The sequence below is a fragment of the Columba livia genome, chromosome 2, assembly GCF_036013475.1.
Source record: "Columba livia isolate bColLiv1 breed racing homer chromosome 2, bColLiv1.pat.W.v2, whole genome shotgun sequence".
In the NCBI taxonomy this organism is placed as follows: domain Eukaryota; kingdom Metazoa; phylum Chordata; class Aves; order Columbiformes; family Columbidae; genus Columba; species Columba livia.
Genome location: NC_088603.1, coordinates 18,110,925 through 18,116,344, shown reverse-complemented (window position 1 = coordinate 18,116,344; position 5,420 = coordinate 18,110,925). Strand labels below are relative to the sequence as shown.

Below are 5,420 nucleotides of genomic sequence, written 5' to 3'. Positions count from 1 at the left end.
ATGTGGTGAAGTACTAGTAAGTATGTAGCAGCAGGCTCGTGCCTGAGCATTGAACACTGATTTGGTGCAAGCCATGTGTTGGTCCAGACATAGCAGGAAAGGGATCCTCTTCAGAAAGATTGTTCCTAATTACCTCACAATGCAGAAAGTGAACACGTCCTGTTCCTTCACTGTGCATGCTCAGAACTGCATTTCTGAACTTGCCTCAAAAGAACCGATGAATGATGGGAACTGTTAAACTAGGCCATGTCTGGTGGGTGTCTGAGGCTGCGTGCCTGAGGATCAACCACGGGAGGGCCTCCCTGGGAATGCTGTTCTGCGATCATTGTCACTTCCTGCTGGCCCAGCGCCGGCCCACGTCAGTCAGAGCTGTCCTGGTCGGTGCTTGGCCATGGCACCGGTCAGCACCCGCAGGGGCTGTGCCCAGAGTGAGTGTGGGTGAGGCCAGTATGTAGGCAGGGGAATGTGGAAGCTGGGAGGAGGAGGAATGTGGGCCATTGTGGATGCCATGTTAATTGTTTTCAGGGCTAAGAAGAGGGCATAGACACATCGTCACTTCTTGGAGCTGGAGCGCTGGATCTCAACCAGCAAGGACAACGACCCTGACATTCCAGTGGTGAGCTGTTGCACTGTGTCAGCAGAGAATATAGACATAGTTTTACTTTTGATTTAGATGCCTTTTTAGTGTTAGGGACAAAGGACAATGCCTCTGGCATTTTCCTGGTATTTGTAAGCTCCGTCTGTCTTCAAAGAGTGAATATCCAGAGCTGACCTTTTGCAGCCAGTGGAGCTGCCTGAGGAGTGGTGCTGTACAGGTACAGAAAGACCTCATCATATCCGTGTGGTCATTAAGGACATGATGCAAATGTGTAGTGGATGCAGTGACATGGTATGGAAACAGGGGCAGCAGAAGATTAAGGATTTAGGCAAGCACTGAGGGGATCAATCATGCCTTTTCATTTTCTTCTTACCAAAGAATGATCTTTTCTTTCTCTGGTAATTCTACTTGTGCAACCTAGGTTTCTATATGGGAGTTCCTTGTTTTGCGCCAGCACAGCAGAAATTTCCAGATATTCCCAGCACTGTCTGAATTCTGTTGGTAGAACCCACTGACTCTACTGGAAGAAGGGAAGGGTAAGTCAAAACCTTTGGGACCTGTGTCATTTTGACCTTGCTTGCTGAAGAGGACTGTGCATTTATAAGGAAGACTATGGCCAGAAACAGGGACAAAACTGTCATTTGGTGGGCAGGTCCACTTCAAGACTTTGGTGGCAGGCACTCACCTTGCTGATAGTTCTATAGCCTTTAGCAGTTAATCCAGAAGCTAAGGGTAGGTGGCTACAGTCCTTCGGTGGGATGAGGAGACAGCAGTCCCAGAAGGCTGAACAACAACAACTCCTTAATAAGGAGTGGGAAGACGTCTTACTTACCAGTAAACAATAGGGAATGACAACTCTGAGTGGCACCGATTGTCTCATGTTTTGCATACCTAACTCAGGCTGCAGATGGGTAGCTGGAATTATAAAGAGGTGAACAGCAACAAGGTAGAGGTGCCAGCTTCTTCAAGAGCATCCTGTTGGTTACAGTCCCTGTCCAGGAAGGGGAGAGCACAGGTATGAGTCCCTTTAGCTGGGTGGCTGCATAAGGAGAATGAAGAGGCCACCAAAAGGGCAAGCACAAAGGAGCTTGGCTTTTCAGCCTAGGGGCCAGGGTGTTCATTTGGGAGGTTAAAATCATAGAAGCATAAAACCATCTTGGTTGGAAGAGACTCTTAAGATCACTGAGTCCAGTTGTAACCTATATCTAGCAATAAACCATGTCCCTAAGAGACTCATCTATACGTCTTTGGAACACCTGCAGGGATGGTGACTCCACCACTTCCCTGGGCAGCCTGTTCCAATGCTTCACAACCCCTTCCATGAATAAATGTTTCCTAATATCCAATTTCAGCCTTCCCTGGCACAACTTGAGGCCAATTCCTCTTGTTCTCTTTTTTGGTACTCGGGAAAAGAGACCAACACCCTCCGTGCCACAACCTCCTTTCAGGTAGTTGTAGAGAGCAAATGATTGATTCTGGTTCCCAGTCAAGATGAAGGTTTTTATCTGAAACGGTAACAAGCTCAAATAGCAAAATAATTCGAGGTAGAAGGTACAAAACCTTCCTAGTGATTCCCTGGTGCCTAGGAGAGCATTGTAGGACAGATGACTTGGAACCTCATTATGGTGAACAATTTATTAGCTTTGGCTAATGGCTGAAAATGGGTGTCACCATCTCCAGTGTCAACCAGAACAAAGCTAAATGGATGTCATCAGTGCTGTGTTTTTAAATAACCCTCTCATGTTGGTTGAGATAGGTGTGCTCTGAGCCTGCTAAGCCAAATTGAACTCATAGGAGTGTCTAGTGTGTCTGTCGAGAGCCTCATAGGCTTGTCTAGAATGTGTTGCTCACTTTTTCAGCCCACACCACTTCTGTCTGTGAAGGGGACGGCAACAAGGGCTCAGGGATCTTTTACGCTGAAGACAGAAGCATCTTGTCAGTTCACATCCCAGATTAGATGACTTCTGGGTAAGCAAGTATGGTGTGGGGTTTTTTTGTTTGTGTTTTTTTGTTTGGTTGGTTTTTTGTTTGGTTGGTTTTGGTTTGTTGGTTTTTGTTGTTGTTTTGTGTGGGTTTTTTTGGTTTGGTTTGGTTTTTATTTTGTTTGTTTGTTTGTTTAATTGAGTATAGAAAATAAAGGGTCATTATATGCAGGTATCTATTAGGTTGGTGGAAAAGTAATTGTGGTTTTGGACCATGAATTCTGAATCATAGAATCGTTTGGAAGACACCTCAGTATCATCAAGTCCAACTGTAACCTAACTCTAGCACTAAACCATGTCCCTGAGAACCTTGTCTATAAACCTTTTAAACACCTCCACATATGGTGGCTCCACCATTTCCCTGGGCAGCCTGTTCCACTGCTTCACAACCCTCTCCTTGAAGAAATGTTTCCTAATATCAAATCTGAACCTTCCCTGGTGTAACTTGAGGCCATTTCCTCTTGTCCTATCACTTGCTACTTGGGAGAAGAGGCCAACACTCTCCATGTTACAACCTCCTTTCAGGTAGTTGTAAACAGCAATAAGGTCTCCCCTCAGCCTCCTTTTCTCCAGCTTAAACAGCCCCAGTTCCCCCAACCACTCCTCATAAGACTTGTACTCTAAATCATTATAACTAGGCTCAAACACATCTTTATTAATCAAAATAGGAACCATTACAATCAACCCATTTTTGCCAATCAGAAATAAGTTGATTTATTCCTGTAGCATAAAAATCCATGTTTTGGTATTCAACGAACTCCTGGAAAGCATTTTCTGCATCCTGCTGGTTGTGGAAGTGTTTTCCCTGCAAAGAGTTGTCAACATGCTGAAGAAGTGGTAGTTGGTTGGCAAGAGATCAGGTGAATATGGTGGATGAGGCAAATCTTTGTACCCCAATTCACTCAACTTTTAAAGTGCTGGTTGTGCGATGTGTGGTTGGGTGCTGTCGTGGAGAATAATTGGGCCCTTTCTGTTGACCAATGCCAGCTGCAGGCATTGAAGATTTTGGTGCATCTCAGGGATTTGCTGAGCATACTTCTCAGATGGAATGTATTCAAATATCAAATGGCAAATTTCAACAATGCAAAATCTTTCAATTACTTATGCACCAACCTAATATACCATGGAATGCCTTTCTTAGGTAAGTCACATTTGTTCTACACCCATTACTGATGTGTTTTGGAGCCTCATTTCAATTTTTCTGTTTTCACAGCCCTCTGCTGACTAGCTTTGACTTTAGGTGTCCCTGCTTGAGCAGGAGAATTGAACCAGATGATCTCCAGAGGTCCCTTCCAAACGGAACCATTCTGTGATCCTATGAAAACTTGCATTTTCTACATCTTTTGTTGACATTCCATTTAGTCATGTTTTCAGGGAAGCCAGAAATCAGGGAGGCAAGCCCACAGGTGAAAGGAGAGTCATCAGTAGTTTTTCCCCTGAGCTGTTGTTCAGCTGTTTGTTCCTTGTTTTGGAGACAGTGCTGATAAGAATTATAAAGAAATGCTGGAAGTGTACCCTGAACTGCAGAAGTCTGACGTGGGTCTTAGTTTACTTTGCTGGGAGACTACAATAGATAATACATCTTAGGCATTCTTTTATTAGCAAAAAGCTCTGTCTCTTTCTTAGTCTGCCTGCTGCTGAGTCCCAGAGGTAACTACAGTGAAGTGTTTATCTACATGCCTACTTATATGTTCACTGACTGCTTTTTTTTCAACTGTGAATATGAATGTGTGTCCTTGGTGTATCTGAGATCCTGCAAGTGAATTTTTAAATTCATTTGACATTAGTTATCTGTCTGTTGGCTAACATATGGCTCAATTCATGAGCTGGTGTATGTTTGGGATGTGTGTGCATGTCTCGTGTGTGAACGTATGTGAAGTTTCTTAAAATAGTGAAATATGATATTGCTGCCTACAAGACTGGCAAAGCAACCTGTATATTTGGCCAGTTAGAAAATCCCTTTGGTAATACTTAAGTATATTTAAACAGAGTTATATGGTTGTCTCTCCACTAAGACCCTTATGAATTGCCAGAAGACGCAATTTCTGTGAAAGCTTCTTTGTTATCTGTAATCCTGTAACAGCCTGTCTATCTGCAAAGGCTGACACATGCTTTTGACCCAAAGGTTGTTAACAGGTCTACAGGAACCAGGAAGAAGACAAGCTTTTCTTAAATAAACAGCTTTGTCCTGTTTTCAGCTTGCATAGAGCTGATTTTCTTCCTAGTGGCTGGTGTGGTGCTGTGTTTTGGATTTAGAATGAGAATAATGTTGATAACACACTGATGTTTTAGTTGTTGTGAAACAGTCAAGGACTTTTCAGCTTCTCACACTGTGCCAGGTGCACAAGAACCTTGGAGGGGGCACAGCCAGGACAACTTGCACAAACTGGCCAAGGGGATATTCAATACCATATGATGTCATGATCAGTACATATTTTGAGGTAAGAAGAAGGAAGGGAGGGGCGTTTGGAGTTACGGCATTTGTCTTCCCGAGTAACAGTTACGCATGATGGAGCTCGGCTTTCGTGGAGATGGCTGAACACCTGCCTGCCCGTGGGATGTAGTGAATGAATTCCTTGTTTTGCTTTGCTGGTGTGCACGGATTTTGCTTTACCTATTATAGAATCACAGAATGGTCAGGGTTGGAAGGGACCTCTGGAGATCATCTAGTCCAACCCACCTGCTAAGGCAGGTTTACCTAGAGCAGATGACACAGGAATCTGTTAAGGTGGGTTTTGAATGTCTCCAGAGAAGGAGACTCCACAGCCTCTCTGGCCAGCCTGTTCCAGTGCTCTGGCACCCCCAAAGTAAAGAAGTTTCTCCTCATATTCAGATGGAAA

At 44.1% G+C, this 5,420-nt stretch overlaps 1 long non-coding RNA gene across 1 annotated transcript; it reads left to right on the top strand.

Moving 5' to 3' along the window:
• The first annotated feature begins 245 nt into the window (after positions 1-245).
• Positions 246-3,363, top strand: LOC110355366 (uncharacterized). The gene is made up of 3 exons (XR_010470965.1): positions 246-616; positions 1,020-1,134; positions 2,458-3,363. It is a non-coding gene; the product is annotated as an uncharacterized LOC110355366 (long non-coding RNA).
• The last annotated feature ends 2,057 nt before the right edge of the window (positions 3,364-5,420 follow it).